This window comes from Phyllostomus hastatus, unplaced genomic scaffold, assembly GCF_019186645.2.
Source record: "Phyllostomus hastatus isolate PE091 unplaced genomic scaffold, TTU_PhHast_1.1 phas_contig_495, whole genome shotgun sequence".
Classification (NCBI taxonomy): domain Eukaryota; kingdom Metazoa; phylum Chordata; class Mammalia; order Chiroptera; family Phyllostomidae; genus Phyllostomus; species Phyllostomus hastatus.
Window position 1 is genome coordinate 2,291,728 of NW_025333895.1, and position 22,489 is coordinate 2,314,216.

A 22,489-nucleotide genomic window follows, 5' to 3' on the forward strand; every position below is an offset into this window, starting at 1 on the left:
GACTTATTAACCAGTGTCACCCCAATAACTTTAAAGAAGAATCTATACTCATAGAAAGAAAGGTTTAGTCTTCGTGGTGCAAACAGGAGGCGCAAACACAGACCTAGTTCTGAGCTCCCTCCGGCCCGCCGGGCTCCACCAGGTCCGGGCAGGCTGCCTCTCATGCCCCACGGGCCCCCCCTTGCCCTGGGGATGTGGCCCAGCCTTCCTAATATGACTGCAGGGGCCTGGGTGCCCTTCTTTCTCAACGCTGGGCCCTCCCACAGGCGGCTCCCTCTGCCCACGCCCTCTTCACCCCTGAAATGCTGCCTATCCAGAGCCACCTCTCCCGCCGCTGGCCTGGGCCAGTGTCCCCTTCGCTTCCCAGCTCACCACTCCTCAGGCTTGGCGGGACGGGAGATCTCCCCAGTTACCTCTGCAGACCGCTCCGGCCTGTCCTGTCCGGGGCCAGTCCCTGTGGCCTGGTGGGACTCCCTGGTGGGGGGCTTCACACCGTGGGGGAGGGGCGATAGGTGGGGGCCCCCTCTCAGGGCCAGGCCTTCCCTCCGGCTCACTCCTGACTTGGGGATTTCCTGTGCTCGGTGCTGGGGACAGTCCTCCTGTGATGGGTGCGGTTTGGAACCTGTTTGGGGAGGTGGACAACGGTCCCACCTGGTGTCCCTTGTAAGAGAGGGCAGAGAAGCCAGCAGGCCCTGCCCGTCAGAGCTGCTGGCGGGCGGAAGTGGCCCACGGGGCCTTCCCGGGGGCAGTGGGCGGGGCTCACCCTGGGCCTTAAACATGGCCGCGCCCAGGGCACCCAGCAGTTCCACGGCTAGAAATTATTCGTCAGTAATTTGCACAGAATGTGCACAAGGCTGTTCCTCCGGCGTTGGGGCTGGTGGCACTTGTGAACTGAAAATTGCCAGAACGGCCAGCCACAGGGTTAGAGGGGGCCAGGGCACACGGTAGGGGCTCGAGAAACTCTTGCATGAACCGCTGACACCGTAGAGCTTTCCCTGGCCTCACTCTCATGGTGCCCTCGCAACCTCGCAACCTCGGAGTCAGGCCCCGGTGCTCTCCCCGGTTCTCGGACAGAAGAACGCGGCCTTGGCCAGGGCGCGGGGCTGCCGGCGGCAGGGCCCGAGCTTGCGCCCAGCTCGGCCTGACCCCAGGGACCACTGAGCCAGTGGAGCCTGGAGTCCGAGGAAGAACAAGACCTGGGGAGAAGACTCATGCAAGTGACTCGTTTTTTAAAAAAGATTTTATTTATTTACTTTTAGAGAGAGGGGAAGGAAGGGAGAAAGGGAGCCAGAGAAGCATCGATGTGTGAGATACATCCATTGGTTGCCTCTCGCACGCCCCCAACAGGGGACCTGGCCCCCAGCCCAGGGACCTTTAGGTTCGCAGGCCGGCACTCAGCCCACTGAGCCACAGCAGCCATGCACGTGGTTCGTTTTTTAAGGGTATTTTATGAAGCACGCGCAGCCCTCACCACAATGGCAGCGACCCCGCGACTGTCTGTTCACTTCTCCGGGAAGGGAGGAGCGCCCACTCCCGGGCGGTCTAGCGGCCACACTGTCATCGGTGGGGGCCTCTCTGCGCGGCGGGAGCTGCGGGTCACGAACATGGACTCGGGCTCAAATCCCAGCCCCGCCCTCCTCCACTCACCGGCTGCACGACCCTGGGCAAGTTACTCTCTCTGCCTCAGTCTTCCCATCCGTAAATGGGGATCATAATAGTACCTACCATACAGCCTTGCTGTGAAGATTAAGTAAATGAATATTTGTAGAGAACATGGAACAGTGCCTGGCACAGTCTAAGTCCCATGTCAACATTTGTTTAAGCACACACACACAATTGTTAAAAAGTGAGAGTAACTCGAGTAGCACGTATCACATTTTTAAACGAGGGGCACCGATTCGGCAGTCCAGTGTTGTGGAGTCTAGGGAGACACTCGCGTACAAACTCATAATGACAAGCACAGGTGGGCAAAAGTAGGTTGACATTTGCACTGCGACATTCTTTTGAATTAATAAAGCTATTGTAGCCCTGGCTGGTGTGGCTCAGTGGATTGAGTGCTGGACTGCAAACCAAAGGGTCACCAGTTCAATTCCCAGTCAGGGCTCATGCCTGGGTTGCAGGCCAGGTCCCCAGAAGGGGGTGCGTGAGAGGCAACCACACACTGATGTTTCTCTCCCTCTCTTTCTCCCTCCCTTCCCCTCTCTCTAAAAATAAATAAACTCTTAAAAAAATAAAGCTACTGCAATAATCGTAAACTGCGTGCCTTTTTCCATGCAGAAAACAGTAGAAACCACTGTAAACCTACTTTTGCCTGGCCCTGTAGTTAATGTTTATTGCAGCCACGTTTATAAGGGCACAAAGTTGGAAACAAAGTATGTTTGTCTAAAAGGGGAGGTGGTCCACTAGGTTCTGGTACATCCGCAAGTGGCTCACCGTCTGGGGGTGAGAACAAGTTGTGTGTATTAGGATGGGTCATCTGACATTGCTAGAGTGCCCGTTTCTGACTTACAAAGTGGCAAAATGAAAGTTTCAGGTGATTCAGTTGAATACTATGCACTTGCCTTAGAGCAGATGGATTTATGGTAACAAACAGACCCAAATTTTTCTGGGAGAGGAGATAAATGAGGGGGAAGAGCTCTCTTCCCGTAGGTGATTCAGGGACCCAGGCTGAGGAAGCGCCTGACCTTGTTCACAAGCGTTTTTCAAACACCGTCCCAGCTGCCCCACAGGGAGGAGAGCAGGCAGGAGCGTGTGGGAGGTCTTACGACCACTGCAGAGAGAGAGTGTGTAGCCACACCCAGTGGCCAGGAGCCTGGGGAATGCAGTCTAGCTGTGTGTATGGGAGAGGGAAAGATGGGTTTGGCAGGATGGATGGGCTGTCTCTGCACCCGTAGAGACTCCCTAAGCCTCAGTTTCCTCATCTTTAGAATGGGGCGGCAATAGTAGCTGCAGCACAGTAAATGGCATATCTGTGCCCTTAGCACAGCCCCTGGCCTCTAGTGAATGCTCAATAGTGTGGCAGGCTGCCTCCTAGAGGTCGCTAGTGGAATTGAGTTTCAATTGCCGGCAGGTGTACCTTGCCTGGTAACTGTGGCCAACTGTATTTCCCCACACGCTTTTGTTACCCTGAGTCATTGACCTTCTTCCTTGAACTTGGGCAGATCTTCATATCTGATGGCAAAGTGATGCTACATGACTTCTGAGGCTGGTCATTACAGGCAACATGGTTTCCACCTTTCCACCTGGTGCTCTCTCTCCCTGCTTGCTCTTGGAACCTAGCCATCATGTTTCGGGAACCCAGGACACCTGGAGAGGGTAGACGTGGGGGGTTGAGCTGACAGCCCCAGGTAAGCCCCCAGTGGGCAGCCAGCACCAACCACCCACTGTGTGGTGGTCCCAGCCGGCCTGTGGGTTTTCCAGCCGAGGCCCCAGGCCTGTGGAGCCGAGAGGTCATGCCTGTTTGCATGCCTGACCCTCAGAAATCACGAGAGGTAACAAGTAATTATTGTTTCTTTATTTTATTTATTTTTAAAAGATTTCCTTTATTTATTTTTAGAGAGAGGGCAAGAGAGAGAGAGATAGGAAGAAAAACATCAGTGTGTGTTAGCCTCTCACACACCCCCAACCAGAACCCGGCCCGCACCCCAGGCATGTGCCCTGACCAGGAATCGAACTGGCAACCTTCGTAGTTAGCAGAACGATGCCCAACCCACTGAGCCCGGGTCAGGGCTCTCTGTTGCTCTCTTTTTATGCTTTAAATAAACCGAAACAACAGTGGTAAAATATGCGTAAATTTGACCTTTTTAACTGTTTTTAAGCACGCAGCTCAGTGGCATTATGTACACCCACTCTGCCGGGCAACCGTCGCCACCACCTGTCTCCGGAACCTCTTCGTCACCCCAGGCTGAACTCCTGCCCCCATTACACACTGACTCCCCACTTCCCCCTCCCCCGCCCCCCTCAGCCACCCCTTTGCTTTCTGTCTCTGTGAATTTGACCACTCTAAGTACCTTCGATAAGTGGAATCATACAGTAATTGTAATTTTGTGTCTGGCTTATTTCACTTAGTGTGATGGTTTCTGAAGAGGTCCCAGGATATAACCCTGCTGGCCACTGCCACCTGTGGCCACACGCCCTGGCCCGAGACCCGCCCCGCTCCACGCAGGTGTGGCCACTGGACGCGGTGGCGGCGGCAGACGAGGCGGGCTAACGAGGCTGGCCCAGGCGCTGTGTTACGGACCAGCTCACCGTGCCTCCCCTTCCCCAGTTCCGAGCCGGATTGCTGGGCGAGGGTTAATCAACATTCAGTCATGTTTCCAAGTTTAAATGGAGCATTTGTTTAATTATGTGTAAGTAGCAATACATTGTGGCCATTATCTAAATCACTATTTTATTTCCTGGATGTGGTTTCATAATGCAGGGTTTCTGCTCCAGCCTAGCATCATTAACAGAGAAGAGTTAATGAATATAAAAGCGTAAAGGCTAATTACACTTTAATTTACAATCATGGTCTCATTTTGGGACCACATGAAATCTGTTTTGAAAACAATTAAAAAAAAAAAAAACCCCGCTCTTGCCCTGGTAAATGGAGGGACCCCGGCCAGGAGCCCAGCTCTGCCTGCCACACCGCGGCTGAGCAGCCCTGGCTGGCACGGACGCCCTCCCTGGCGCCATTACCGGGAGGCTGGTGAGGCCAAGTTCAGCGCCCTGTGACTCTGTCTTCTGTTTCCAGCAATTTTCCTCTAGCCTTCAGTGTCTGCTCTTGGGGCTGCAGGGGAGAGTTGGGGGAACCCCATCTGCAGCCCTGGTGGGCTGACCGCACGCCACTTGGACGTGACCTCACACCGAGCCAAGCCCTTTGGAATTATGGCTGTTAAACGTGGCAGTTGTGGATGGAGGTGGGGGCACGCTGACAGTCACCAAGTTCCTACGGGGTGTGCCAGGCTCGACGCGGGGCGCTTTTCCGTATGTTATTTATTCCCTGGAATGGCTTATTAACAGCTATTAGTCTCCCTGAAATTTGAATTAGTCTCCCTGAAATTTGAATTAATCCCTCTGAAATGTTTAATGGAAGCCTAGAATCATTGCTAATTTTCCTAGGTGTAATAATGGCAGTGTCGTTGTGTAGAAGAATGTCCTTATTGGGTGGTGAAGGGAAGTCAGAGGTAGAAGGGTTATGGTGTCTGCCATGCCCAAGTGGCTCAGACAAAAGTCATATATTTGTATGTATAAAATGTAACATAACATAGAATATACACACACGGAGACACAGACACACACAGAGAAACAGAGACATACCAGCAGCAAAGAGGACGATGGGCGAAGTGTGATCCACTGTGGCATCCAGACAGAGGCTAGGCAAGTGCTCATTGTGCGATTTTTCCAACTCTCCTGTTTCGAAAAATCTTATAATAAAAATTGGGGGGAAAAGAGCTACTCCCACTAGCTGCCACGAACTGCTTTACCTTCTCGTTAAATATACACCTTTCTCTCTACTGAGGTCAAAGATCCATTTAATGAAGCCCAGCCTTTGTCTGTATGAGTCTGCATTACGGATCGCTGGAGTCTGGAGTCATAATCAGATAAATATGTAAAACGCAAAAAAAGGAAGCCAGCCACAAAAGGGCTGGTCCACCGTGGGGCCCACCTGCATTTTGTTTCTCAAACCCTCAATTTTGGCTCTCTTTGTAAAGAACAATCATTTAAGAAAATCCCACCAGCTGTTGCCCATTTACACACGTCCTGGGGCGCAGCAAAGGGGCCCATCAGCCGTGGCTCGTGCACTTTAAACCAAGCCACCTGGAGGGAGGGCCGCTTGTTGCAGCATTTATGTTAAAATTAACAGTAGGGGCAACCAAAATAGAAAAATCCTAAGTGTCAACATTCATTCACAATTCAAACAATAGTTTCACATTTCTGTTATTTCTACACAGGATCTGCAGAGCCTGCTCAGCCCACAGGTCCAGGGGCGAAGGGTCCGTGGCCCTGTGACCCCGCCCCCTTGGCCATAGCTGATTGGATGAGGACAGGCACTGGGACCCAAGCCGGACCAATCAAAAGGCCTTCTCCAGGAACCGGAAAGGAGACCGAGGAACCTCGGACGGAGGCTGAATCTGGGAGCCATCAAAGGAACGTGTTTGCCACGAAGAGTCTAGAGCAGACACATGGAGAGAAGCAGGAGACAGAGGGGGAGCGCTGGGGATACCCGAAACCTTTCCTGCTTCCACTTCCAGGCCCTGATCTTGTCCTTGCGTTTCAGGAGACTTCCCTGCAACGTTTTGTTAACCACCCCCCACTTTTTTTTTCATGTTTAACCTGGTTTGAGCGAGTTTTTGTTACAACCAAAATTAGTCCTAATGTGTTGAGTATGTACTGTTTTAATAATGGGAAGGGAAAGAACAGGAATCACAGCCACTGACTGGTCACCTTGGGCTGTGCCGCGGCCGCGGTGGTGCAAACACACCCAGGTGCATCCATCCCTGGCTGTCCCCCTGCTGCCCTGTGTCTCAGGGCCCGCCTGCAGCTGCGTTTCCCAGGTTCCTCAAATGGCCAATGGGGGGCACTGGTGGAAACAGGAGGGTGGGAGAAGGGAGAAACCAGGGTAGCCTCCCACGGTGGCAGTGTGCCCTCTGCAGCTGGCCCTCCCTGGTTCCAGCTTCCACCAGGTGGCCCCTGAGAACCCCTTCTCCTCCCTTTGTGCCCCAGGCCCAGCGGGGAGGTGGCTTTCTGCCACTGTAATCTCTGGGTCGCTGCCTCATCCAGTTGGCCTCTCGGCTCTTCTGTCACCTGGGTGGTTTATTCCCGGGTCAGCTGCGCCCAGTTTAAATACCGTTTTCCTGGTTGAGCGCTGATGGATACACATCCATCATTTCATTTATCCTCTAAACGCCCCTCTGAATGGGGGGATTGGAACCCCCACTTTGTAAATGAGGAAGTTGGTGTTCAGGGAAACTAAGTAACATGCCCTGGAGTCACACAGCTTGTCAAAGGCCAGAAGGTCGTCGAGCCCTTATTATTACACCACGCTGTACTGCCTTTTGTGAGCACCTCTGCACTTAGACGACTTTCTGAAACAGAAACCAAAACGGTTCCTCGCCTCCAGATCCACCCCCGCCCCCCACCCCCCCGCAAGTGCAGGACTGATGGGAAGGCTCTGGGCCACCGGAAGGCCTGGGAAACATCCTCAGCTTCCTGGCTGAGAGCACCCAGGCATGTGGCCTCCCCTCTCTGAGACCACGTCTCTCCTCTGTCATGGGAGAGAAGTCACAACTAGAAGGTGGGCTCCTAGAGTGGGTGTCTGGCTCCCCACGGGGCCTGGCATGAACGTGCCTCAGGCAGCATGGTGTCAAAGTGCCTGCGGGCAGCCTTGCGCGGAGTCACACCCGGGGAGCTGCTCAGGTCTTTGCCGGTGTCCCGGGCTCTGGGGGCCCGGCCGCCCGTGTGTAAGTGGAGAGGAGGGCGGTGGGTGCTGCACTGACCCACCTCCCTCCCTCCGAGGTCCACGACCAGGTCCCCCTGTTCTTGTTTACTTATGGGTTTTCTTGCTTCAAAAAAAAAAAGTTTATTTTTAATATCTATGAACTGTTGGGCTTGAAGGTCTGGTTCTACCTTCTCAACACGTGGGAAATGACATGTGTCACAACCGAAGGGGAAAGCGCTCCTAGGAGGCTGTCCCTGCCACCAGGCAGTAGCAGTGGGGGCTGGGTGCAAGCTATGCCTCGTCATCTGCTAGCTGCGTGACACTGCACAAGTGACTTCTTTCTGAGCCTCAGTTTCCATATCTATAAAATGGGACAATCGTGGCCCCTCCCTGTTGCAGAGCTGCCACCCTAGCGCTGAGGCATGGAAATCCAGAGAAGCAGATCAGGAGACTATGGATGGGAGTGCTCCCTGGCTGCTGACACAGGCACTCTAGGGCATTCCTGAGTGGCCTCTGGTCTGGGGGAGTCGGTGGGCTCCTGACTCCCTGGTGACCTTCTACCTCTGGGGCCTGGCAGCCCCTCTGCTCAGGCCTTACCTGATTCGAGGCCTGTGTTCTGGCATCAGAGGGATCTGGGTGCAAATTCCATCCCATTGTACAGGAGCTGTGTGACTCTGAGCACAGGGCTAAACCTCTCTGAGCCTCAGTCTCCTCAGGTATACGATGGCGATGGCAGTGGTACTTACCTGGAGGGCTTAGCCATGCAATGAAGTCCTTACTGAGCCCTGGCTGGGCCTGGCTGGGTGGCGGTGAGGCGCTGCGGACTTGGCCTGGAGAGGAGGGACCTGGTGGTCTAGGGCCGGGGCACGAACGGCCACATTTATCACCGAGCCCTCACCATGGGCAGGCGTGAGCTAAGTGCCGGACGCCGGCTGACTGTCCCACGTCAAAACTCACACACTGAGCTGACAAGCAGGTACCGGAACCCAGGCTGGGCTGACCCCAAGCATGGCACAGAGTCCCTCTGTGACAGTGTCTAGTGGCCTCTGTTTCTCCCGCTGCACCCTGTCGCTGGGTTGGGTGAGGACTCAAGACTGTGTCAGTCTGTCCTTGAGGGTCGTGGTCCAAGGTGGGGGTCCCTGGTGGTACCTTTGAAAGTTCTGAATACACTGTGTTTGGGGATGTGGCAGGTCTAATGGCACCCCTGGGGACAGTCCCCTTGCAGCCCTCTGCTGGTGGGAGGCCCCCTTGGCCTGCTTCTGTCCCTCTCCAGGCCGGTGGGGTGGCCAGCTCCTTGCCCCTCCTGGCTTGATTCTCCCAGAGCCACGGTGCAGTTAATGGAGTCATGCTCCTCGCAACCCTGGAGGCGCACTGTTCATATTATCACCACGGCAGGTTCTCCGATGTCAGGACAGTTTTCTGAAAGATGGAAGCAGAGTGAAGTCAGAGTGGCTGTTCCTCATTCGCACAGGGATGCTATGTGAACCAGGCTCGTTTCTGCTTTGGGAGAATGACACCGCAGCTCAGCGAACTCCTATTCATCCTTCAAAGCCCAGCTCCAGTGATCCCTCCCCAGGAAGCCTCTCCCCTCTGTGCGGAGTCGTTGCCCACTTCCCTGCCCAGGGCTCCCGCAGCCCTTTCCTCCCCTCTGTGAGGCCGTGAGCTCCTGGGCGGGGGGGGTGATGGCCGTTCTGAGTGGGGCTCCACCCAGCCCCTCGCCCTTGGCTGCCCAAGGCGAGTGTCCACGGGCATTGCGGAGGGCCAGCCTGCGCCTGCACCAGGAGGCCTTATGGAGTTTCACAGGCGCCTCGAACTGTGGAGCAGGGAGGGCTGGCCAAGCTCCCAGGCACCCCCTTTTACAGAGAGAAACATGGAGGAGGCTCAGAGCAAGGAAGGTCCCACAGGTGAGTGAGGGCCCCTAGTCCTGATCCACACGGGCTGTCTGTGTGGTGGGGAAGCCTCCAAGGACTGAAGGTCAGGCCGGCCATAGAGACAAGGATTAGGAGATACCCAGGCCACTGTCTCCCTGCCCCCTGCCCCGTGGCCCTGGAAGCCATTTTCAAGCAGCTTCCTGGTGAATTCCTGGCATGGAGCCAGGACATGGGACTCTCTCCCCCCCACCTTGGAGACAGCTCTCTGGCAGAACGGTGGGCCGGGGGCTGGGGTCTGAGCTAGAGGTCTGGGGGGCTGGGGTGAAGACCAGCCTGCAGCTGCCTGGACCCAAACATGACCCTCCCCCCACCTGCTGGGGGGTACCTCCAGTTCCCCTCCTCATCCGATCTACTGCATCCTTCCTTCCGAGATTTATTCCTGGGCCTCGGAGGCTGGAAATAATTTGCTGACAAAGCCCGGTCCCCGGCAGGTGCTTTAATTTAGCGGTTCCCAACCTTTTTGGCACATGAACCTATTTTGTGGAAGACTAGGGGCGGAGGTGGGGGAGGTGGGGGCTGGGGGGCAGAAGCAGAGCTCAGGTGAGCTTTGCTTGCTGCCGGGTTCCCAACGGGCCGTGTTCCGGGGGTTGGGGACCGCTGCTCTAATTGGTTTTGTGGGAGCAGGTCGGGGAGCATCTATTTAGCAGGAAGTAGAAATGACAGCAGCACCGTCTGTCCCTGCTCAGTAACGGGGACTGTGGAGGGTGTCTGTGCATGTGGTGGGGAAAGGGTGGCTTTGAGGAGAACAGAGGCCGGGTCACTGGGGTGCGGGTGCGTCTGCAGCCAGCCCCTCCCCAACCCCAGCTCAGCCACAGCATCAGGGCAGCTTCCCAGCCTCACAGAGAAGGTGCTGCGAGTGGGCGGTGCAGGGGCAGGGATGCGGCTGGGGTGAGAGATCGGGGGCCTCGCCCCCATCCCACTTCAGGGGCCCTGCAGCCCCTGCCCAGGGGGTTACCTTCTAAAACATGGGTCACACTTGGAACTTGGCTCCAAGCCCTTCCTCACCTCCTACCGCCCTCAGCATAAAGCAGTTCCTAAGCTTGACGTTTAAGGTCCCTCTGCAGTCTCTGTCCAACCTCCCATGACCTGCCCAACCGTGTCATTCTTTGCTCTTATCCCCGGCTGCTCCTTATCAATAGCCTGGTCTTCCCTCCCCCGCACCGCGTGTCCCGCCCTGTGCGTCCCGCCCTCTGCCGGCCCTGAAAGTGCCCTGCGTCAGGAGAGCATCACCACTCATTTCACAGATAAGGAAAGGGAGGGTCAGAAAGGTCACGTCACCTGCCAGAGGTCACACAGAGGGCTGGGACTGGGACCCAAATCTCTGGAGTCTCCGAGCCTGTATTCTTAAGGACCAAGGTGGGAGGGAGCTAGCCAGGCTCCCCCAGGCCCGCAAGCCCCATATCTCCCCCCGGAATACCCCTGCCTGCATTTGCTGATGACAAACTCCTACCCATCCTTAAAACCTGGTGCCTTAACGCCGGGCTGAGTCCCGGGAGGGGCGCGGGTACTCTGGAGGGCTGTCTGCTGTGCCTGGGGATGGCAGGGCAGGATGGTGTCCCTCAAGGCACCCCTAGGAGAGGAACAGATGGATAATGCTGGAGACATTCAGATCCGCCCGGAGCTGGTCCCTTGACGGCCTCGGCCGGGCAGCCTGCGCGATCCGGACCGCAGGTGGCGCCACGAGGCTGCGGTTGGAGCTCCCTGGCGGCTCCTGCGGCTGTGCCTTTGGGCGGCGCGGGGCGGGAGCGCCAGGGGTGCGGGCACCGCGGGGGGTGCCCTGGCTGTTCTCTGTCCCGGGTGTCCGTCACCGTGGCTGTCGATCCCACGGTCGGCGGAGACCCCCCGCACGTGCTTGGGGCTTGGGGGTGTCCCACCCCGGCCTGCTCAGGCCGAGGCCCAGGCCCACACGGACACACGGGCATCACAGAGGCAGACCCTCGAGCGCCCGGACCACCTCCTCCTCCCCCTCAGCACACCGTCCCCGCAGCGGCCACCACCGCAGGGTCTTGGCGATGAGTGCGTGGCTCTGCGGGTGTGCACGGGGGTCCTGGCAGCTGTGTGTCGGCGAGTGCAGATCCACTCGCGACGTGAGAGCGGCCACGGGCGGGAGCAGGGGCTTGCTTTGGGCTGTGTGTCAGCAGGGAGACCTGCCTGTGGTGTGTGGCTGTGGGAGGTGGGGCCAGTGCCGGCACGCGTGTGTGGCTGGACTGGGGACTCTTCCTTTGTTCCTGCCCCTCCTCCCCTGCGGGCAGGTGGGACCAGCAGGGAAGGCCCCCGCCTGGAGCTGCAGGCACCGGGCAGTGGACAAGGGCAGGCAGACCTGTGGGGGTGTCACTTACCCATCAACTTCCCACCTCCAGGCCCTCCGAACGGGAGATGGTCCCAATCCCTAGTTGACGGGAATGAGGGAGTGTGAGTGCGTGTGCGCACGTGTGCACACGTGTCTTTGTTTGGCATCCTCTTGAACTGTGCACTGAGCCTCCGGTCTCCAGGGCTTTCCTGACTCCAGGCCCAGAGAGGCCTGGGGCCCCCTGGAGGGGTGTGTGTGTGTGTGTGTGGGGGGGGGAATTGACTCACCCCAGATCTGCAACTGAAGAAAGGGCCCTGGAGGTGGTGACTGTCTGTTAGCTGAAGGTTTTCTAGCCTGGGGACTTTCAGGTCCTTTCCAGCTCTTCCCAGAATCCGCACATTTCCTATCTGCCCGCTCTGCCCTAGGAGGGGTGGGGGATGGGAGAGGGGGTTAGAGAGAAGCCAGCCCCACCTGCGTCAGGTATGCCGGCCCAGCAGAGCAGGCAGGGCAAAGTGGCTACACCTGGGGGAGGGATGCGATCAGAGGAGGAGGTGGGGAGGGATTGGCCTCGCAGGAGCCAGAGCTTGGGGGTCCTCAACGCCACAAAAAAGGAAATTTGGATTTTCTCCCAATTTTCAGGGACCAGAAGAACTCTCCCCCGCAACCCCCACACAGTGAGGGGCTGCAGGAGGGAAGGAGGGCTGTGGCAGAGGCGGGGATCCCCGCTCTCGCCTCACCCAGATCAGCGTGGGGGACTGCAGCCAGTTTCCTCAGTGGGTGCACAGCCCCATCCTCCAGCCAGGGGAGAAGGAACCAGGGCCAGGCCTCGCCAGCCCAGGTTTTACCATCGGGGCCTGTTCAGGAAGTCCCATCCAGCCTCGACGCCGCTCTCCAGGAAGCTCTGCTCAGCTCCCCCCACAAGACTGGCTGCCCCCCTTGCTCGTCCCTCAGGGTTTTGTTCCCACACGCGTGGAAAGACCAATGTCTTTGGAGTGGGGCCGTCATCGCCGCCACCGCCCGCTGGCGCTGCCTGGTCTCCAACACCCTTTCCCACGTGCTCTGACCCGGGGCGGGGCGGGGCGGGGCCTGCCCGCAGAGGGGGAGGAGAGCCCTGGGAGGGACCCGGAGAATGAAGGGACACCGGGGTTTTGTCATCCTTTTGTTCAGGAAAGAACATCCAGTCTAAGAAAAACTCTTATAAGAGTTTGTTTGAGCCAAACTGACCACAACTGCCAGGAAACAAAATCAACGGGTTGAGAAAATGCTCCGGAGAACGGCAGTTTTGCCGCTTATTTTCATCCATTAGAATCAAAGGAGGAGACCTTAGGAGACTTACATGAAACCTGTGGGCGGTAGAATAAGGGGGCGGGAGACCCTTCTGGGCTTGGACAACAAGGCAAAATAGAGAGACACCCACTTGTTTTGTGTTGGTGGGTACAGATAGTTAACACTGAACCTTTACAGCACATGGAAATAGCACTCGGGGATCCAGATACCAATGAGGGGCTCTGTGGCCGGGGCTCTGGAGGGGGCTGTGCCCTGAGGGGGTCTGGGAAAGGGGGATTACTGAGACATTTCTTTCTTTTTTCCTTTGTTTTGAAGATTTTATTTATTTTCAGATAGAGGGGAAGGGAGGGAGAAGGAAGGAAACATCAATATGTGGTTGCATTCATGCGCCCCCTACAGGGGACCTCAATCCAGGCATGTGCCTTGATTGGGAATCGAACCAGCAACCCTTTGGTTTGCAAGCCAGCACTCAATCCACTGAGCCACACCAGCCAGGGCTACTGTGACATTTCAAAGGTGTGTTATCCTAGATGCAAAAACAAATAGACAGGCTCACTCCAGGTAGAGACTGACCTTTGTCAGGGAAGCTACAGGCCTAGGACGTGCCCACCCACCATCACTCAGTTCTAGTTAGGGGTGTGTGTGTTCAGACCATTCTGTGTGGTCACATCGGTCTCTGAGCTTGTAAAGCCCACCACACAGGCCTCCCCAGATCTTGTCGGGTTTAGTCTGTGGCCCCCTTTGCACCCACAGTTTTCAGATAATCGCAGCGAGCAGGAAAGACTGTGTTCTGTCCTGGACAGAGGGAGGAAGACGTCCGAGTCCTGATGAGGCAAAATTTGACCCGAGCAAACTGCTGGGGCAGGCAGGCGAGCACCCTGCCAGCTGGAGACAGGCGACTTGATTACGTCCAATTCTTTCCAAATGCTTGTTGTTTCCATTGTTTTTACTGCCTAGTTTGAAGAAACATGGACTTCCTCCCCATCAGAGAACAGGAGAATGACGACTTCTGTTTACCGCGTACCTGGTTCTCACCCTGTCTGTGATCCTGTCGCTGGCAACTGGCCCATGTTGCTGCTTCCGGGAAGCTATGGAGGGAGGTGGGGGGAGGGCGCAAGCCCCTACCCCTTTCCCTGGAGCCTTCCCCTCCCCTGGCCTGTCTCACCCCACCCTCCATCAGGTCCTGGGGGGAGCAGGTCTGCTGGTTCTTCCCCTGGCCCCTCCCCGCAGTGGGGCTGGGCGCAGAGGACAGATGTGAGGAGCATTTGAAGGGCATTGGAGGGCTGGGGGCTGGCGCTTTTCTTTTTGCTGCAACAGGCACTTATTGAGCACCTGCTGTTTCTGGGGTCCATGCTGAGCGCCAGGGCCTTGCCTCTGGGGGACCCCAAGTCTACCATGGGCTGGACTCCCATCACACATTATTTGACTTTAAGAAGTTCAAGAGCTCATAGCAGGGCCTGGTCTCCACTGGGTGTGCTGGAATGTGCTGGAACTGGGACTTCGAGGGTGAGCCAATGCAGGGTCCAAAGGGACAGTTTAGACAGAGGGACCAGCTGGGCAGGTGCAGGCCCTGAGGCAGGAAGGATGCCATTTTTGAGGAGCGGGAGGCAGGCCGTGGTGAGAGGGGGTGAGTGGTGGGGACTGAGGCAGGTGAGGCCTGCAGGAGACAGCGTGCAGGACCCCGGGCCACAGGAAGGAATGTGGGCTGTGTCCTCAGAGGGACTGGAAAGGACCAGGGAAGAAGAGGGGGCCAGGTTAGGTGGCTTTGCTGGGCCCCGGGCTCCCTGGCGTCTTGGTCAGCAGAACAGACCTGGATTCGAAGCCTGATGGTCCTGCACCACATGGGCCGGTCGGGGAAGCCGGGGTCCAGTCCAGGGGAGGCCAAAGAGCATTGTCTCTCCAGTCAGAGAGACCTGGGTTCAAATCCTGACTCTCCCACAGAAAGGCTGGCTCTGTGTTGAGCAACTGGTCCTCTCTGAGCCTCAGTCTCCTCATCTGTAAAGTGGGAATAACGGTCATTCCTACCCCCTTGTAGGGTTGTTGGAAAGACTGAAGTGAGAGCACAGGTGTGGAGTATGGGGCACGGCACACCGTGTGTGCTCAGTAAACGGGAACCGTTACTGTTACTACAGATTTCAGATGTACCAGTAAATGTTCGACTGGCAGACCTTTGCAAATGCTATTTCCTCCACCCAGGATGTCCTGGGCCAGCTGGTGTACCCCCCTCTTCCTTCAATGCCCACGTCAGGGGTCTTATCTGGAAGCCCCCCGAGCTCACTGCGGCACCCAGCTGACTCGGTTGGTCCCTGTGTGCGCCACCCCAGGCCCAGTGCACCCTCCTCACCACAGTCACTCCCCACGGGCTGTCTCCTTGTCCCAGCCTGGCCTGCAGGGCTGCTGGGTCTGACCTTCCTCCGTGTGGCCAGGGCCGGGCCAGAGGCCCCAGGACCCCCAGACCATGCTTTCTGGGCCGCCGCTTGAATTCCAGCTCTCTTTCCCCTCAGAGGAGCAGGGCCAGGGCTGGCTCAGGAAGAGAAGGACCTGGAAGTGGGGTGTGGGGGGAGGCCGGACAGCTTAGGGGAGCAGCCACCTCCACACTGGCCTGGGCTGGGCTGGGTGTGAGGAGGGGGCTCGGAGGTCCAAGGTGGCGAAGGCGCCTGCGCTGCAGGCGGATGGCGGTCAAGCCCACGTGCGAGGTGGTGTCCATCTTTGCCTAGGCCATCCTTGAGCTCAACTGTAGGTAATGAGGGAACAAGAAACGTGGGGGTCCTTCTAGGGGGTCAAGGTCCAGGCGGGCAGATGGCCCCGGCCCGAGGGCGTGGGCAGCGCAGCCAGGCCCCGCAGGCGGGTCCATTCCAGGCCTTTCTCCCCAGCCAGAAAGCGAGCCCCAGCCAGCCTGATACTGGGTTTCAAGTGGAGAGGAGGGGTTTTACTGCCGCGGTGAGGGGAGGTGGCGGAGAGGCAGGGGGTAGATGGCTTTCCCGGAATCCCAGATCGCGCTTTAATAATTTGTTTCAGAATTAATGTCCATTCACGCTGTCTTCCCAGTTCCAGCTCATTGGAAGATTAAATAAAAGCCCGCGCCCCTCCCCCAAACGGAGGGAGACGGGCCCTGTTCTTTCCGACTGGGCTGGCTGCCTGAAGCCGGCGCGGGAAATAAATCTCTCGGAGAAAACCACTTTGCTCACACGATTTCAATCCAACAGGGCATAGTGGCCCCAGTCACTTCTTGTTTTATTTAGCTGATAATCTTTTATTGTATCAGGAGACCCTCGCGGAAGCGCGGTGTCGTTACAGGCCCGAGGCTGCCCCAAGCAGCAGCGCCCTGGCCAGGCCTCCGCAGCCAGCCGGGCGCTCGCTTCCCTCCGCGGCGCCCTTCCCTGCTGCTGCGGGGCAGGGCGGAGAAGGGACGGGTGGGGCCTGCCCCCCAGCTCCCAGGCGCAGGCCAGGGCCTCCGTGGGGGTGCAGCGGCAACGCCTTTACTTGTGGGTGGCAGGCTTAGGGCACCCAGCGCGGGGAGCCTCGCCAGCCAGGGGGGGCATGCACGGAAGTCCGACCATCACTCACCAAACAAGCACAGGCCGCGTGCCTGCTCTGCGCCAGGCTCGGGAGTGGGGGCCGAGGGGACAGGCGGACGGACTGACGGCCGGACAGACAGACAGATGCAAGCCTTCCTCTTACGGAATCACCCGACTTTACTGCGGTTGTACCGTTTTCTCTGATTCCGGCCTACTCTTCCCATTTGGGGCTTATTTCGTTTGGAATATCAAGCACAGAAGCCAAGAGATTAACTAATAATATTTAGAAACGTTAGAAGCCAATAGAGTCTTCTGAAAATAAGTAAAAACAAGCCTGCACCTCACAGGGGCGCACGATGGGATCACGATCATGAAAATCCGTCAGTCTTGGGGTGGGGAGGGAAAGCCAGACAGCTGGGAGACACGAAATTACTACTTCATGCAACATTTATGTTTTTTCCCCTATTATTCTTTCCGCCATGCCTCTTTACATGGGCGTCGGTTAACCTTGTTATGTATTAATAACTCTCCCACAGAGACTAAGTTCTTGGAGTTTATAAATCATGTCTACCTTATCTATCAGAGTTCAACCTGGATGACTATTCTGTATTCTCCTCTTGGGTTTGTAATACCTTATGTAAGTGAAGATTTGGTTCTGACTTCCTGAACACATTTCTCCGGTTTACATTCTTAAAAAAAACTTTTGTTTTGAAGTTAATTATAGACGTACAGGAAGCTGCACAGACCGCATGTGGAGAGTCTGAGCGACATTCCCCACGAAGGTGAGCTTTTGTGAGGCTCTGATACAGAGCCAGAGCCAGGAAATCACACCGGTCCAGCCCTGTTACTGAAACGCAGGCCAACTCAGATCTCATCAGCTCTTACACCCTCTCGTTTCTGGTGTGTGTTTTTATGCAATTTAATCCTATGTGTGCACACTCGTGTGACTCAGACTCACTTTACAGTGATCTCACTTTCCCCTAACTGCTGAGTTGAGGTGTAACTTGCGTGGCGTCGGGTGCCCAGGGCTGCGGTGTTCACGTGTGCGCATGCCCCAGGAGGCACCGCCGCTCTGACCTCTGGCGCCCTGGAGTAGACGTGCCTGTTCTTGAACTTCACCTCACAGTCTGTGCTCTCCTGAGTCTGCCTTCTTTTCAAGGGTGAAGTCTGGGCCGTCGTCAGGGGCACCTGTGGTCGGGGTGCAGGGGGTCACTTTGTGGCTGGCACGAACGCAGTTAGGCAGTCTGTGCTGATTCCATTCATTCAACCAGTACAACTTCCGACCAAGATGGAGGCGTAGGTAGAAGCCCTGTGCCTCCTCGCACAACCGAAAGGACAACAACAAATTTAAAAACAAAAAGCAACCAGAACTGACAGAAAATCAAATGGTATGGAAGTCCAACAACCAAGGAGTTAGAGAAGAAACAGTCATCAGATCAGTAGGAGGGGCGGAGGTGGGCAGCCAGGTGGAGAGGACTCACGGCAAAGTGGCGGCGGTAGGACGGTAGGACCAGGACAGGCGGTCCCACATTCATGTGCGGATGAACTGGGAGGAGCAACTGGGGAGCGAGACAGATCAAGCGCAATCCAGGGTTCCAGCTGGGGGAACTAAAACCTTAAAACCTGAATGAAAAAACCTGTGGGGGTTGCAGCAGTGGTGGGAGAAACTCTCACAGGAGAAAGCCTCACAGGAGAGTTCGTTGGAGAGACCCACAGAGTCCTAGAATGTACACAAACCACCCACCTGGGAATCAGCACCAGAAGGGCCCAGTTTGCTTGTGGGAGGCGGCAGAGGGGACTGGAAGCCAGTAGAGAGCTGAGCGAGTGGCACTATTCCCTCTCGGACCCCTCCCCCACATACACCACCACAACGCAGCAAAGGTAGTTGCCTTGCCCTGATAAATACCTAAGGCTCCGCCCCTTACTATGTAACAGGCCAGGTGAGACTAAAAAAAAAAAAAAGCTCAAATCAAAGCTCCAGAAAAAATACAACTAAGCGGCAAAGAGATACTCAACCTATCAGATGCACAGTTCAAAACACTGGTAATCAGTATGCTCACAGAATTGGTTGAGTGTGATCGTACAATAGAGGAAGAAGTGAAGGCTATGCAAAGTGAAATAAAGGGAATCAACAGTGAAAGGAAGGAAACCAGGACTCAAATCAATGGTTTGGACCAGAAGGAATAAATAAACATTTAACTAGAACAGAATGAAGAAACCAGAACTCAAAAAAATTAGGAGAGGCTTAGGAACCTCCAGGACAACTTTAAACATTCTAATATCTGAATCATAGGGGTGCCAGAAGGAGAAGGGTAAGAGTGAAAAATTGAAAACTTATTTGAAAAAATAATGAAGGAGAACTTTCCTAATATGGCAAAGGAAATAGACTTCCAGGAAGTCCAGGAAGCTCAGAGAGTCCCAAAGAAGTTGGACCCAAGGAAGCACACACCAAGGCACCTCATAATTACATTACCCAAGATTAAAGATAAGGAGAGAATCTTAAAAGCAGCAAGAGAAAAGGAGACAGTTGCCTACAAAGGAGTTCCCATCAATCAGCTGATTTCTCAAAAGAAATCTTGCAGGCAAGAAGGGACTGGAAAGAAGTATTCCAAATCATGAAAGCCAAGGACCTACAACCAAGATTACTCTATCCAGCAAAGCTTTCATTTAGAATAGAAGGGCAGAGAAAGTGCTTCCCAGATAAGGTCAAGTTAAATTAGTTCATCATCACCAAGCCCTTATTATATGAAATGTCAAAGGGACTTATCTAAGAAAAAGAAGAAGATAAAAAATATGAACAGTAAAATGACAACAAACTCACAACTATCAACAACTGAACCTAGAAAAACCAAAACCAAAAACAAACTAAGCAAACAACCAGAAGAGGAACAGAATCACAGAAATGGAGATCACATGGAGGGTTAGCAGCAGGGAGTGGGTGGAGGGAGAATGGGGGAAAAGGTGCAGGGAATAAGAAGCATAAATGGTAGGTACAAAATAGACGGGGGGAGGTTAGGAATAGTATAGGAAATGTAGAAGCCAAAGAACTTATATGTACAACCCACGGACGTGAACTAATGGGGGTGGAGAGGAACTCAGATGGGAGGGGGTGCGCAAGGCGGAGCGGAATAAGGGGAGGGAATGGGACAACTGTAATAGCATAATCAATAAAATATATTTAAAACAACACAAACAACAAACAAACAAACACCCACAGGCCCCGTTCTGGGCAGAGCCCAAAGAACCTCCATTGTGGGAGGGCATGGGCACCGCATGGCAGGTGAGTTTAGGGTCGGATCGTTTGACCAAGTTCAATGGTCGCCGGACAGTCAGGGACCTTGTCTTCACAGGGCTGTCCTCACGCAAGCCCCAGACGCTGGGACTTCCTGGCGGGAGAGGGTGGGACACTCCTTGCTACAGGCGGAAAGGCTCCCCCCAGATTCCCATGTTGAAGTGTTAACCCTCGCACCTCAGAGTGGGACTGTGTTTGAAGATGAGGTCTTCAAAGAGGGGGTTAAGTTCAATGGGGGCCCTAATCCAGGACGGCTGATGTCCTTGTCAGAAGAGGAAATGAGGACACAGCAAGATGGCAGGCAGCATCTACACGCCAAGGACAGGGACTTCAGAATACACCAACCCGGCCGGCACCTTGACCTTGCACTTCTAGCCTCCAGAATGTGAGGGACACCCAGTTTATGGTACTTTGTTACGGCTGCCTGAGCAGACTAATACACTCTCCGGTGTTTTTGGGGGAGCAAGTGGGATGGCCCCCTGGGGGTTTGTACCAGATAAAACACAAGACACACACAGTTACATTTGAATTTCAGGTAAACAAATCATTTGCGAGCATATATGGAATGGGACGTACTTAGTATACTAAGAAAACTTCATTGTTTACTGAGATTCAGATGTAACTGGGTATCCTGTATTTTCATTTGCTGGATCCGGGCACCCGTCCTGGAACTGAGTCCGTGGCTCCCACGGGGACAGGGGCTCAAGGACACACAGCTGGCCCTCGCCGCCCCCCAGGGGCCGAGAGCTGAGCTCTTCCCGGGTCTGAGTCACTCTCCCCAGTGGTTCCGTCTCCTGCACAAACATATTTATTGGGCTCCATGGCAAACAGATTATGCTTGTCCCAGGAAGGGCAGCTCGAAAGAGAAAACCTTGAAGTCCGGGAAATAATGATGAGGGGAGTTAAATTAAAGGGCATAAAACCCTCCCGAGAGATAACGTCAGGGTGAGTTACAGGCCCGATAAGGGGCTGGGGGCTTGCAGGGGGAGGCTCAGAAAGGTCGCCCGGGGTGTGCAGAGGACCAGGAATCGTAAATATGGGGCGAGGTGCTCAGCTAGGGTCGCCGGGGTGAAAATATTGGGGTCAGTCCAAAAAACAATTATCCCGCTTGGTTTGCTCTCCAGGTCTTGTAAATCTTTTACCTTTTATAAAAGATTTCGGTGGGAAGAAGCACTTTGGAAGCTTTAACTGATTTTTGTGGCTGCTTCTTGGTGGTTCTGCTAAAATAAAACAATAAGACAAAGGAGAAGAAGTAATTACCCAGCATTCTCAGGGGCAGGGGGACGGGCTATTTCTTCTTGAGAATTTAGGCGGCCTGGGGTTTCGACTCTGTTTGGAGTCCGGTGACAATTTAACAATTAATTTGTTCTGTTTTGAAACCAATCGCGGTGGGGCTTTTGGTGTCCAGGGCACCCCGATTTGGGGGTGGACGTGGCCACTGTGTGGGGGTCATCCCGACTGTCGGGGCTGCCTTCTTGCCCAGTGTGGCCGCTGTCTCGGAAGGCGTGGACCAGGGCTCACGTGCCCACACGGAGCTCCTGAAGCCGGGGAACAGGTCTGGGCCGGCCGGGCCTCCACATCACTCAGTGCTCCGTTGCATCCTCTGTATTCTACCTCTTTTTTAAATAAGAGATTTTATTTATTTACTTTTAGAGAGAAGGGAAGGGAGGGAGAAAGAGAGGGAGAAAAACATCAACGTGTGAGAGATACGTACATTGATTGGTTGCCTCTCACCCGCCCCCAAGAGGGGGCCTGGTGCACAACCCAGGCATGTGCCCTGACCGGGAACCGAACTGGTGACCTTTCAGTTTGCAAACCATGGAGGCACACTAGTCAGGGCGCATGCTCTGTATTCTCATTGTATGTCCAAGAGGACCCCGGTTCAAGCTCCGTGCCTCTCTCTGTGTCCCAGGACAGTTGGCGACATAAGCAGAAGGCAATCACTCGTTCCACAAAAGTTTATCGAGCACCTACTATGTGCCAGCCATTGTGTTGGGCCCTGATGCCTTAGGCTCAGCCAAGGGCCTCATCTCTTTTTTAAGGTTTCTTTTATTTGAGAGAAAGGCGAAGGGGGAGAGAGGGAGAGGAACATGGGTGTGAAAGAGGAACATTGATCAGCTGCCTCTCACATGCACCCTGACTGGGGATCGAACCTGCAACCTGAGCATGTGCCCTGACCGGGAATCGAACCAGCAACCTTTCAGTTATGGAATGATGCTCCAACCAACTGAACCATACCCGTCAGGGCAGGGCTTCATCTTGAAGGCAGCTACTTCTTAGGTTTCCCTGTCCCTCTGAACATGCACAGCCACAAACTGGCTCAACTTCAGAACTCTCTCTCCCATCTACTAGAGAAGGGTTTACTAGCCCCATTTTACAGGTGAGGAAACAGAGGATCGTGGAGGTGAAAACTGGCCCGATGCCACACACAGGAGGGGAGGCAGAACTGGGATTTCAATCCAGATTCCAGAACTGTGTTCTTCCAAGGTCCCATGCCTCTTAAACAAACAAACAAACAAACAAACAAACAAACAAACAAACAAACAGTGAGGGGTTAAGACTGTGGGTCTTGGGTTGAAATTTCTGCCCTGCTTCTCCCTGGTGGTGTGACCCTGGGTGAGTCACTGAGCACTCTGAGCCTCACTCTCCTCATCTGTATAATGGGCACAGGCTGCCACCGGGTGTGGTATAGAGGCAAGGAGCTCATGCATCTGGGTCCTGAGTGCAGGCCTGGAGCCTCTAGCACCCCCT

At 55.1% G+C, this 22,489-nt stretch overlaps 1 non-coding gene across 1 annotated transcript; it reads left to right on the forward strand.

Annotated features, from left to right (window-relative positions):
• The first annotated feature begins 20,842 nt into the window (after positions 1–20,842).
• Positions 20,843–20,955, forward strand: LOC123823628. The gene has a single exon (XR_006786564.1). It is a non-coding gene; the product is annotated as a U5 spliceosomal RNA (small nuclear RNA).
• Positions 20,956–22,489: the final 1,534 nt, after the last annotated feature.